Source organism: Megalops cyprinoides, chromosome 7 (assembly GCF_013368585.1).
Source record: "Megalops cyprinoides isolate fMegCyp1 chromosome 7, fMegCyp1.pri, whole genome shotgun sequence".
Lineage (NCBI taxonomy): Eukaryota > Metazoa > Chordata > Actinopteri > Elopiformes > Megalopidae > Megalops > Megalops cyprinoides.
Window position 1 is genome coordinate 1,630,658 of NC_050589.1, and position 14,183 is coordinate 1,644,840.

The 14,183-nt window shown below is 45.4% G+C and overlaps 1 non-coding gene across 1 annotated transcript; it reads left to right on the plus strand.

Moving 5' to 3' along the window:
• The first annotated feature begins 1,058 nt into the window (after positions 1-1,058).
• On the plus strand, positions 1,059-1,130 carry trnah-gug. Its single transcript has one exon. It is a non-coding gene; the product is annotated as a tRNA-His (tRNA).
• Positions 1,131-14,183: the final 13,053 nt, after the last annotated feature.

Consider the following 14,183-nt stretch of genomic DNA (forward strand, 5'->3'; position numbering starts at 1 on the left):
TGTGTACGGAGGGTGTCACTGCTCCTGGCTCTTCACGTGTATCTTAATTAACGCAGCATGAAGCTGGCACAGCAGGCTACAGGAGATGACAGCGTGCCGTATGCTGCTCGGGGGAAACCGCTGTCTTGTTTGGCAGCTGCTGCTCTGTGCTACAGGACTGCACGGATGAGCAGCACTGCGAACAGCAGAAGATCACACTACCGACTGCGAGATCAGCGGTGCAACGAACAGCCGAGAATCACACTGCCGAGTGTGAGATCAGCGGTGCAACGAACAGCCGAGAATCACACTGCCGAGTGTGAGATCAGCAGCGCAGTGAACAGCAGAGGGTCAGACTGCTGACTGTGAGAGTGCAGGACAGGCAGGATGCTCCAGCGCATGGCTCTGTCCTGAGGATAAATGTAGCCGGGTCTGTCAGGCAGGGTCACTCACCTCAGTCCAGGCCGATGAGCCGGGTCTGTGTCAGGCAGGGTCACTCACCCCAGTCCAGGCCGATGAGCCGGGTCTGTGTCAGGCAGGGTCACTCACCCCAGTCCAGGCCGATGAGCCGGGTCTGTGTCAGGCAGGGTCACTCACCCCAGTCCAGGCCGTTGAGCCGGGTCTGTGTCAGGCAGGGTCACTCACCCCAGTCCAGGCCGATGAGCCGGGTCTGTGTCAGGCAGGGTCACTCAGCCCAGTCCAGGCCGATGAGCCGGGTCTGTGTCAGGCAGGGTCACTCAGCCCAGTCCAGGCCGATGAGCCGGGTCTGTGTCAGGCAGGGTCACTCAGCCCAGTCCAGGCCGATGAGCCGGGTCTGTGTCAGGCAGGATCACTCAGACCATTCCAGGGCAATCCCTCATATCTGAGTCTGTCCTGCAAATCCGCTCTGCCTGAATGCTGATACAGCAACACACCGCAGCACTAAAACAGCAGCTGAACTATTATTCAGGAGAAGCACGGAGGCTCTAGGGGTTAAGTACATTACATACCCAGTGAAGTCACTGAGAACTGCTCTCTGAAAGAGTTGCTATTTTTGTTGCCAGAACTGATCGCTGAAGCGCTGAATCCCTCAGTAGCTTGCCGTGATCGTATAGTGGTTAGTACTCTGTGTTGTGGCCGCAGCAACCCCGGTTCGAATCCGGGTCACGGCAGCTAAAATACTGACATGGATCATTTTCTGTAATTCCATTGTCTTGGACAATGACAATAAATCTCTCTCTCTCTCTGGGGGCAGCAGTGCAGCATAGTGGTTAAGGAGCAGGACTTGTGACTAAAAGGTTGCCAGTTCGGTTCCCTGCTGGGGCACTGCTGCTGTACCCTTGGGCATGGTACTCAATTCAATTCAAGAACTTTGTCACATACACAGTTATAAACAGTATACAACAGTACTTTACCCACAATTACCCCAGTAAATATCCAGCTGTATAAATAGATAACATTGTAGAAAAAAATTCATTCATTCCATGATCATTTACAAAATCAAATGTACAGTGTTACTCATAATGCTCTCTTCACTCTTGTGTCCATTTTGTTTCAGAGTGGTCTGTAGAAACAGTTACAATTTCAACCTTATCTTTTAAATAAATACATGTAAATATAATGTAAATGTAAATGTAAACGTAAATACATGTAGTGTTACACGTATTCTCCTACAATATATGTAGCTTAACAGCCTGTGGATGGGGGATGTCTGTGGAATGTGGAATCACAGGGAAAAGACATGCTGTGGTATTTGTGAGGCGAGGTGATCATTACCCCCTTACTATTTCCATTCTAGCGCTGTGGTGCTCCCTCTGGTGGAAAAAGTGTGAACAGCGGTCAGGATCGCGTCTGTCACGGAGAGTGCGCTCCGTACGGTGGGAGGCTCTGAGCATACTGGGCCAGAGAACAGCTGGCGCTGTGCCCGTCAGCGTGGGATAGAAGTATTACCCAGCACAGATTACTTCCAAAGACATCATGATGAGACATCTTGCTGATTGGGATCAGTTTGGTAAAAATGTATGTGAAGATAATGTTCCAATGGGCAAAAGCTTAATTTCCTGTGTAAAGTAGTAGGTGCCTCTCCTGTTTGGAACGGTGATATACTGCAATATTCGTCTCCTATAATAAAATTATTATAATTATGATTATGATTGTGATTCTGACGGTGATAATGTATTTTACATATACAATCTCAACTATCACGGTTACATTTTCAGAAAAGGTTATCGAATTTAGGAATTATCTGAGTCTTTCGTATTATATCACCAAACATTCACAACAATCCCCTTGCGTCAAGTAGTGTTGTTATCGCATATTACCACAGGGTGGCGCCATTTGGCAGTAAACCGTACCATTTTCCTCGCATAATCTTCATGTACTGATGTTTTACGATGGCAGACGGATCGCTTTTACAGTCACACTGTCCGCATCAGCTGCAACCAAAAATGAAGGGACAACATACTTATAGAAACTGCGAGCTATGCAACTTCTGCAGAAACTTTTATTCAGTTCAAGAAAGCCAAAAAGAGCCATATTTTTCAGATTAAATTTCACGGAAAAATATCGTTGAACAATTAATGTTGGAGATTCATCAGAATAAGACGATTCTCGGTGTTTTGTCTGATTTACAAGGATTATGCTCTTTACAATAGATCCGATGCCGTGTGCAAAAGGGGTTATGCCTATGCCTCAACACAAAGTACACTTGACTTCGCTTGAGAAAAGAGCTGTATGCTATAATGCTAATATGGAAATACAGTGCATGCATTAGCATACATTCTGCTCGCCTATGTAACTCGGCGGACTGTGCTTGTTTCGCAGTTGCTTCGCTGCAGTCCGTACATTCTAGTGTAATAATAGTGTAATCGTTCACACATCTTTTCAAATTAATTGAAAACGCTTGGTAATATTTTTTCTTCAGCGAAAGATTAAATATGACCAAGTCATGTCCATTTAATCTATTTTTCTGTCGGACTGTGGTATCCCAACTCCCTCTCTCTCTCTCTCTCTGTCCCCCCCACCCCCCCCCCCCCCCTCTCTACACAAACACAGATTAAATGCAGATGAGTTACGCAAAGTGATGAATCGCAAATAAATTGGAAATGAATTCTTAGTCTTGGGCTCTAGTCATTGTACACAGAATATCCCATAATAAAACACTCATAAAATGACCGCACTCACGCATCTCCGCGGAAACTGCGGCGGTAAGGGCGGAGCTACTCATCATAATTTAATTTGGTCTGATTAATTCTTGTGGCATCTGCATAATTGATGTTTTTATTGCTTGATGGATCATTTTATTAATGTAGATGCCTCGGAACAGACAGAGATGTAATGCAGGCAATTACTGCTTCACTTAAAACCGTAAAGCTGTTCACGGGCAGGCGGAGATGGAATTTTTCATGAAGGTGATGGAAATTAGCGGCATCAATCTTACGCAGTCATTTCCACGGCCGAAATTTACGCACGCACGCACGCACGCACGCGGATACCGTGTTGTTTAATGTCTCTGAGTACACACACACACACACACACACTCACACACACACACACTCGCTATGTACAATGCACTTCAGCTAAGAATGGATGGTATTTAAGCATTTGTAAACTGTCCAGCTGAAAATCGATTCTGCCCAAGCTCTGACCCGGGATCAGTTTCACTCTTTCTCAGAAAAAGGTTTGGGCTGGGGTTAAGAGTGAGCACACTGACCGCAGATCAGCTTCACTCTTTCTCTAATATAGGTTTGGGTTGGGATTAGTGTTGAGTACACTGACCCTGGATTGTCTGTCGGGGGAGGAAAGGGCCTGCTGGCCATACACGTCAGTCGCAGAGTTAATGAGAGATTCTGATTGCAGTGTTAAAAAGCCCCTTCAGAGAGAGCAGCTGAGGGAGATCTGCAGTCTCAGTCAGTGCGAGGTCTGAAGGGAGGGTGTGAGGAGAGAACAGGGACACAGACACGCAGACACAGGTCAGGCCTGCAGTGTCTGGCTGTGCTGCCCCCTGCCTGAGACAGAGGGAACTGCATGTGTGAGACCTGGGCCTGGGCGTGATGCGCTGTTTCAGGCCCTGCTGCCGTGACACAAACCTGTAATCAGTAGGTTTCAGCTCTGAACCCCACAGGTGTGACACTACCTCACAGCTAAGTGAGAACTGCACCTGAATTCCTGCCTTAAAACCTGGGTCTTATACACCATGAGGCACACTGGGACTGCTAAACAAAATAAAATCATGGCAGTATCTGCAAAAAACCAAATTCAAAATATAAAACAGAAACTTAGAGCTGTAGTCTAATAAATTATTAGAATATAAGTATTCCAATGAGTCACTACTCTAATAAATCACTATTTAATGATTCATTTGATGACTCACATGATTTGCAGTTCTATTTTGTTTAGAGATGACGGAAATGTTTCATTCCCATTTCATTGTGGCCATTGAGCTGCTGATCGAAGTTTAAACAAAGGGAGGAGAATTTCCACATAATCCCTGTGCAATTAGTCAAATTTAGTTCCATCCACAATGATAAAGATCAGACATACCACTGCCTTTCTGCATCAGCTGTTCACAACACCCCATCTCCTCGTCTTTTCCCTCTTTATGACGTCCAAATGGGGGGGATCAACAACCTCGGCCCTGGCTTCATCAGACTCAAAGCCAAATATAAGCACTGCTGTACCCACATCAATCACAACCTTTACTCTTTGATTGTTTGGAAATTCCTGTGTGCTGAATTACAACAACAGACAAACCCAACCATGTGACCAGTCACATGACCCATGAATACCAGTGACCCGGGATAGCTGGGCAGCCCGCTTTAAACTCTGCTGAGTTTCCCGATTCCCACGCTGGAAATAAAACCGGACGACAGCAACAACAAACAGCGCTGGGCCTCCGTGACTCAGAGACAGAGAGGATCCGGCCTGAGCCACGGCCCAAGCCTCTGCAGACTGTTCCCAGAACAGCCTAAATCACTGAGCCTGGCCTCAGCAGGCAGAGATTCAATCCAACTGCAGGATGCTTTGTGCTCAACTCTCAGCAACCACAATAGCTAAGCTGTACTTTTTTACTCACGCAACACTATGTGCACAGCAACTACTGAGATTACCAACTCTGTAAGACACTTGTAAGAAACCGTACATCTTGCTTTAGGTCATGAACTTGAGGTTGGGAGGAAAGGGCTGTGCAGTTTAACCCTTGGCCAGTTCTACTGAGCTGCAGACTCACATGCAGAATGCAGAATGCACACTCGCCCCTTCAGGAACATCACAGGAAAAAGGAAGGGAGAGAAAAAAGGAGAAATAAACAAACTGTGGAAAGTGACTTAAGAGGCTAGGTGTCAGAGCTGGGGGCTGACGGCATCTGAGCCGGGGATCACAGCATCAGAGACCATATTATTATATATTATATATTATATATTATATATGGAGGCCGATGCTGATGTTGGCCAACACTACTTGTCCATCTCAGTGCTGTTACCCACAATCCATTTCTTTCAATGTTGAGACAGAGAGTGAGAAACAGTATTTATTACATTGACATTTAGCAGACGCTCTTATGCAGAGCAACTTACGTCAATTACAGGTTTTTACAATGTTATCCATTTATACAGCTGGATATTTACTGAGGCAATTGTGGGTTGAGTACCTTGCCCAATGGTACAGCAGCAGTGCCCCACCAAGGAATTGAACCAGCAACCTTTTGGTTATGAGTCCTGCTCCTTACCACTGTGCTATACTTTTGCCCCCAATCATTGCTATGGCTTGTGTTAAAGCCACAGCTCTCCTGGTGCAGGCCACCAAAATGGCTCCATTTGTGCATGGCACCAAGATGGTAACTTAACTTCATCACTTGTTCATCCCTGAGCTGATGCTAACCTGGTAAGGAGACCCCTTCCCATGGTCACATACAGTCTGAGAATCCTGATTGGTGGAGCAGAGAGGATTGGGGTCCTTGATGACTCAGCATCCTCTCTAACTGGTGAAGCAGCACAGATTTGGCTCCCTGATGACAACCTCTCTGATTGGTGGAGCCGCGTGGGCTGTCTGATGGCTCAGTGTCCACTGTAGTTGGTCGAGCTGTGTGGAGTGGCTTAATTTGGACACAGGGCAGAGTGCATTGCGTTCTGTGTGCCACCCCAAGACAAACAGCAGGACACAGCCTCATATCTCAGCACAGACTGGCTCCACCGTCACCGTGGAGACAAGCAGTCTACCCTGGTCAAGGGATCCAGAACGTATTTCATACTCTGAGACGACACTGAGGACGTTGACTGGGGACTTTACAGGCAAAAATGATAAAAATAAATAATAGGATTAGTTTGCAGTTCGATTCTGTGGCTCAGATTCAGATTAAAGATTTCATTTTGTTGCTCTTCTGAGAGATAAGTTTGACAGCTGACAAACAGATACACAAAAACACAGACACAGAAGCAGTGACCAACCCGTTCTAACAATAGAGAGAAACGCAAGGAAAGAGAGTCAGTGTGGGGACACATAATTACTGGAGTAAAACACAGAATGACCGACTGAGTGGGCATAAGATGAGAAACTGAAGTGCATGTAATTCTAATGTAAGAACAAAATGCCTCATTTCTGCATGAGTAGTGAGGATCTCCTCAGTTCGGTCATCTGCTTTATCTAGCTGCTCAAAGCCCGTTTGCAGCAGAGCTCTACCTGTGTCAGGCCCAGTTCTCACGCGCCATGCTGTGCATGTCACACTCCACTGCAGCAGGGGGCGCTGTCTGACAAACGCAGAGACACGAGAGAGAGCGGTGCAAGTGCCACGCCTGAGCCCGACCGCCCCGCGCCCCGCCCGGCCTGGACTGGCTCAGACGCGAGCAGACAGACGCTTTCTCTCCATTAGGCCGTCGCGGCTCGCTCGATCTGTCTGGGTGCGAGCGTCAGATGCGCGGCCCCTTCGGCGTGTCCTGGGCCCAAATGAAGACTAATGGCCGGAGCAGAGCCGCTGAGCTGGCCAATCACTTCCTGCCCTCGCAGCATTTCCCAGCAGCCCCTTCCCCCTGCTGATCATGCATTAGTCTTTAAAACATTCATTTGCAGCTTGTTTTCTCTCTCTCTCTCATTTAACAATAGGACCATTCATCACCTCTAAAGCAGGCACCAGCGCATGACCCCTCGCCCGACTCTCACCCGGTCTGTGCTGGAGTGAGTCTCCAAACCATAAAGGCATCCATAATAAATAGCACACACGATTTAATTCTCACAACTATTTATTACTTTCATATTTAGTATGCGTCCGGAAATTAAGTTGTCATTTTACTGCAGTGAAATACAAAATTCCAGACGTACAGAATTAAGTTCAGAAGAACTTACTGTTTTTTGTCTTATTCCATCCAATTTTCTATAAGCAACTCCTACAGCTTTGAGCTATGCTTATGAAACTTGGCTAATACTCTCACCTTGCATGGGATTGCACTGCTTGTGTTTTTTGTATCCATGCCTAAAATATTTTTTGAGACCTACTATTTTACACAGCATTTAAATTTTCCTATTGACTAACATGGATAAAACAGTCAGAATCTGACCATTCTAACACGTTCAGCTGATGTCAGTGGGCACAATGCTACATCAGACATAGATACAGACTACCTCCCTAGCAAAGCTTGTAATTACAAGCTACTACCACGCTACGCTTTTTCACACCAACAAAAAAACGTCTTCAGACATTCTAGTCCATGTATGTCAACATATTATGCCTAAATAGTAAAAATCTGTCATATAGTCTGCTGTGCTCATATATGAAGCAGGCGTATATAGGAGTTTTAAAGACATTTTAAAACGCCTGCTTATAACATTCTAAAATACATATCCATATGCCAGAGACTACATCAAGGAAAGTGCAGTACCTTGTGGATGTATGCAGTATATCATATGTCAACATCAAGGCCCGCGGGCCAGACACGGCCCTCCATAACTTTTAATCAGGCCAATAAATTTTGACAATCAATTTAATGTGGCCCGTGCTCTGGTGTTTAAATTTACATCCGTGACAATACAACATTGAAACGCAGGAGGCGCTGCTGAGCTCCACTCTCACACTTTTATCAGAGAATTAGCCCACAATACAAACAACGTCAATGCTATCTGCCTTTCCAAAGGTAGCTAGCATAAACAATGGCCAAAAAAAGAAAAGTGGACAATGAATGAATATCGACAGTTTCAAGAAAGATGGGAAACAGAATATTTATTTTGTGACTTCAAACAAAAGCCAATGTGTCTCATATGTCAAGAGTCATTGGCAGTTTTCAAAGAGCATAACCTTTGGAGGCATTTCGAAACGAAGCATGGGCATAATGGAAACATGGACAGCGGCTGCAAAAAGTCTAAGATTTAAAGCGCTTCAACAACAACAAAACATGTTTACTCGCATCAGCGGCCAGAGTGAGGGAGCTGTGAAGGAAAGCTTTATAATAGCGGAGGAAATAGCAAGAGCATGCAAGCCGTTCACAGAGGGAGAGTTTATTAAAAACTGCATTGAAAAGGTATGTGATGTTGTATGCCCTGACAAGAAGCAAGCATTTGCGAATATCAGCCTCTTCTGAAATACCGTGGCTAGTCGGGTCAATGAGCTGTCTGGCAAGCCAAGGAATCTGTTGCATATTCGTTGACTGCAGACAAGAGTACAGACAGGTTTTGCTTTATTAATCAGTTTTGCCGGTAAGAATTACCCACAAACATGGAAAAACCATAATATTTGAACTGTGCATGCATGCAATTTTTATTTAATACAGTTACTAGCCTACTTATATTTCTTCAATAAAAAAATAATCATTGTTATAAATGTCTGGCCCCTGATTTTATTCACAACCCTCAGCATGGCCATCAGTAAGTTTGAATTTGACACACCCCTGCAGTATATTGTAATGGGTTGAAAGTCTATTCTTAAAAGTCAGGAACTTAAGTGTGAACTCATCTCACCTCTGCTTAAGGGAGCTGGGAAACTGGTTCTTCATGCTGGTGTGGGCAGGAAGAAAGGGACCAATAGCGTTTCAGTCTTTGACAGAGGCAGGAGGTGATTGGCTCAAGGTGAGGTCCCTCTCCTGACTGCACCCGGTGAACAGCATTAACCTCCATGAGGCTGAATTCAATTCAGCTCTCCCTTCAACCATGAGCTGTTACTGAGTATGAGAAACCACCCCCCCCCCCCCAACCTCTCCTATGCAGCAATCAATAGAACAGAACAGGAACCAATCCATTTTTAATTTTCACTCTGACTTGCTTGGATCCCTGTAGGCGCTTCCATTACATCAACAGTAAGAGAGGCTGGTGTGAGTGAGAGGAAAGTGAGTGGTCTGAATCATCCGACTGGGGAGAATAACGAGCCGGATAAGCACCGTCACCTGTACCCCTGACCGCAATCTCCGCTCCTCCTCACAACCGCCAGAGTGAAAGAAAGAAAGAAAGAAATTACAATGGGAAAACAAGGAAAATTATGGTGTGGCTGTCTGCCCTTAATCATGTCTTCCTAACACTCTGAGATCATCCCATTAAGCGAAGGCAATAAGAGGGTCTATTCATTACACGGGACAGACAGTAAGAGCCGGCTGTAATCCACATTTAAATATTTATTTGTTAGGTTTACAATCCCCATATCAGCTTCAACCAACCACAACACTACCTTTCCTAAAAGATGCCAATCTTATCTTTCCCCTCCATAAAGGATGCCAAACGCATCACTGCCTTCTCTGCAGGACACCAATCACATCGCTCTCCTCCATGAAGGACACCAGTTGCATCATTTCTTTTTCTGATGGGTACAGCACCCTACTCAAAGGCCTGCATCTCCAGCCACACATTATTACTACAATCACTACATCTTCATCACCCTCAGCACCGCTTGTACCAAGTCTTCCAGTTCACACATACTCTCCTGAGATGGTCTTGGCTTTATTTACATGACCGTCATTAACCTGACAAAGTGTGTGCGAATACCGCCGCAAATACCACTGCAAGCAGGCATCCCGCACACCGTTCAGAGCACACATGCATTCGGGCCTGTGGTGCAAGCTCAAAGACTGCGTTAGGATGCATCTGCGGTCAGTGGCTGGAATGAGTGGCTCAGATGGTGACGGAGAGTCACTAGTGGTTCATTCACACAAGCCATGTACCTGCGCACCAGCGAGTCTTTACAGCGCTGATGACCAAAATTAAACATGAATAAACAAACTGTAGGAAAACTGAAAAAAGGAGCGGTGTAACAGGCTATGCCTCAGAACAACATTGTACATTCAGCAGTCTTAAGCAGCTCTTTCCATCCTTTTCTCTCCTTTCCCTCTCTCTCTCTCTCTCTCTCTCCCTCTCCCTCTCTCCCTCTCTCTCTCCTTTCCCCCCTCTCTCTCTCTCTCTCTCCCTCTCTCTCCCTCTCTCTCCCTCTCTCTCTCTCCCTCTCTCTCTCTCCCTCTCTCTCTCTCCCTCTCTCTCTCTCCCTCTCTCTCCCTTCCCCCTCTCTCTCTCTCTCTCTCTCTCTCTCCCTTCCCCCTCTCTCTCTCTCTCTCTCTCTCCCCTTTCCCCCCCCTCTCTCTCTCTCTCTCTCTCTCTCTCTCTCTCCCCTTTCCCCCCCCCCTCTCTCTCTCTCTCTCTCTCTCTCTCCCCCTCTCTCTCTCTCTCTCTCTCCCCCCCTCTCTCTCTCTCTCTCTCCTTTCCCCCTCTCTCTCTCTCTCTCAGAATCAGAACAGTGGGTCACCCCTTAGTTGCAAGGAGTATGAATCTCATTCTAACAATACAAAAAAGCTGGTGGATGCCTCTCACAAAAAAAAAAAATAGAGGAAGAAATTTTACCAAGAGCAAATAATTTATGAAACACATGAACTTCTCATGTCTCAATCTGTCTCTTACTAAACTATAAAACAAAATTATTTTTTTTTAAAAGTAATCTAATGGTTTAACGCACTGGTTAGCTTTACCTGCTAGTTTGTACCTTGTCTGGCCAACCTTTGAAACCAGGTCATGCCGTGCTCCTGATATCGTTGACTCCATATACTTTTTTCACTTGTGTTATATTGTACCTCACTTGTAGATCGCTGTGGATAAAAGCTTCTGTCAAATGAATAAATGTGAATGCAACAATGCACCAGCCAAAATATACTCCCACAACAAACTGCTCTCAGAAAGTTTGACCTGTCTCTCCATCCACACACCTGTGTACAATGTGCCTCTAATCAGACAGGTATGACTCTTTAACCAAAGGCTGCTTCACATTGGACACAAAGACAATGACAAAGAACCTGTCTGCAATCACTAGTTGATTGAATTTGTTCACTTATTTGATTAGAGGGAAAATGGAGGATCCTCAGTTACCCACATATAATAACTACAAATTCAACCAACATTTAAACAAACATCAGATGGTTTTACAGGGACAGGTGAAGCCAGTCCTTCAAAGTACCTGTGCAGCTCTCCACCTGACTGTGCTGAAAATGTTCCACAGATAAGAATGAGGGCTGAATCTGCTGATGCGAAATGACACTTTAAGAATTTTTTTTTCCCCCAGTGCTGCTTCTCTGGATGACAAAGCCCTGCAGAACCAGCTGGCATTTCCACCCACACCTCCCACGTCACATGACAGGAAGGGAGACAGAGAGCACCTGAGCCCCCCCCCAGTGCAGAGTGAGGACAGTGGACTTGGACAGCACCCCCCCCCCAACTTCACCCCGTCTGACATCATAACGTGCAGAGGTCAGAGGGAAAAACTCAGTAATGCTCAGGCAGACATGCGCATATACACAGCTTTAACTTTGTGAAGTCTGACAGGTCAATTTGAAGGTGGAATAACGTTCATTGTGTCTAAAACTTTGCAAGTCTCTGGCAAGGTTTTTCAGACCAGCAGACAGCTGTTTTTTAGTCATAAAAAAAAAACGGAAAAACAGAAATGTGAAATTATCAGTGCTGAGTGTGCATGCTGTCATTCACACACTGACAGGACAGAAAGGCTGCATGGGCCTCAGTGGCTGGATCTATTATGTGCTGTAAGTCAAACCAATAAAAAAGCATTCTTTCCCTAAAGCAAAACACTATAATTGGTTCAAATCAGTGACTCACTGGTAACACGTGGCTTCATTCATTTTAGGGTTCACGAAGCCCAACATACGCAAGGCCAAAATGTCTTAAATTCTCTACACTTCAGAGCCGGAGAGGGACGCTAATTTGGTTCAATTGAGACCATTATGGTTTGAAGGAGGTCTAATTTCTGGCAACAGCAAAAGCCAGGAACCTGTACAGAGGCCAGGTTACCTAAGTTCACATAAGGTGAAAGCTATGAAGTAGCCCTGAAAAGGAACTGAGGGGTCCTGATAAACGGGCTGAGTAACACTGGTGTAAGAGTTGCAGAGCCCTGACGTCAGAGTTTAGGAGCAAAGGTATGGATGTGGACATTGTAAACTGATTGCTTGCTATTACTGCAAGCACAGAACTCAGTCTTTGGAGAACATAAATTCATGCAAATGTGAGATGTGTGCAGGGAGTGAATGCACCTCATTCAGAGCACCTTTAGTCTCAAACGCTGCCTCCTCAGACATGCAGTTTCAGCTCTAGCTGGTTTTAAAAAGTGAGATCTTCCTTTCCATGCATCTAACACAACGCAAAAAAAATGAAAAAAAGCATATTGCTGACTAATAACCACGCTTCCAACAGCAAAGAAAAGAAGGAAAAAAAACAGTAGCTGTCGTGCCATTTTGCATGACACTTTCTGTATTCAATAGTAATGGGGTGAGTCAGCCAGCTGTGTCAGTTAAACATGGAACAGCAGGGCTTTTACTGTACCTCAATTTTAAGGAGCCAGATGTTCGCACTTGCAGTATTATTTGGGGATCAGCGGGCGTTAGTTGTTGTTTGGGACAGTGAGGGACAGACCTGACTCTTACCTGCCTTTCCAACAGGTGACACTGCAGTGCAGGTAAGATAGTTTACAGGTGTATGCAGCTGAAAGCACAGTGTAGAGGCCTCATATCTCCTCTAAAGCAACACCAGGAAGAAGCTGCCTTCCAGGTTTAGCAGGGGAGACTCACTGGAATGGATAAGTCTGGCAGTCTACCTCTGACACCACGAAGAGCTGTCTCTCATTTACAAATGATTTGCGGGCAAAAGATGATGATCTCTATGTCCTTAAAATTGAGCTGCACAATGTTCAAGATGATCAGATTCATTGTACTTTGGGGAGGAGTCCAGCTGGATTTGTTTACACAGATATGGATGCACATCATCTCTCAAACCAAACAAGATGTGCTCGATTTATGTGAATAAACCCTCAGAGATAGGCAGCTGCACCAAAAGCATGGGGTCAAGCAGAAAGGCAGGGGCACCCCATTCACCACACTCCTCTTTAATTAGCGCAAACTGTAGCGTCTGTAATAAATTTGTTTTATTTTTAGAAAAAAAAGAAAAAAAAAACCTAGGACAGAAATGCATCCCAAACCAAAGGAGAGTATTTGTATTATTTATGACTTTCACACAAGCTGTCTCTTTGTTTTGGTTAAGCCTTTATATAGAGTTGTGCAAATATACAACAGTATGCTATACAAATATGCCCCTTGGGTTTTTTTGTTTGTTTAGGTCGTAGGTGTAGTCAGCTGTATAGCCACAGTGGCATCATTTAAACGGTCATTTAAAAGGAAAAGGTATGCTTTCCTGTGTAACCTCTATTCGACAGAGCGAGTGACTGTGTGTCCGTGCGCCCTCGCATGGGACAGCTGAGAGCTGTGGGAACAGCCTGCACTTTGCATGCTGAGACGGTTCCAGGAGTCAGCGAAGGACGCAACGCTGTTCCGAAAAGCAAACAACCCAAATCACCTCCCTCACCCCGCGGGCTCGTGTCCCGTCCCACCGAGCGCCGTTCAGCGGAGAGCCCGCTGTGGAACTGACCTCTCGCCCGCATTATAATTTAGCTGCAGGCTAGTCTACACTGACTTCCTTCATGGTTTTAAAAGACAGAAAATTCTGGTTCCGGGACAAATCCGACAATTTTGCAGAAGAAATCTAGGAATAGTTTGATGTTCCCAACCCCCTCCCCCTCCCATTTATACAGAAGTTATGTTTATAAGGAAGGAAACACTTTGCGAAGCACGTTTACAACATCGATCAAAACAAACCGCTACTTGTACATCTGCCATCTCTAAACCATAAGAAATAAATCGGCTGCTGAAAACTAATCTCTATCAAAACAATGATGGAGCCACTGAAGGATGTCTGATTTATTCCTGCTCTGGTAC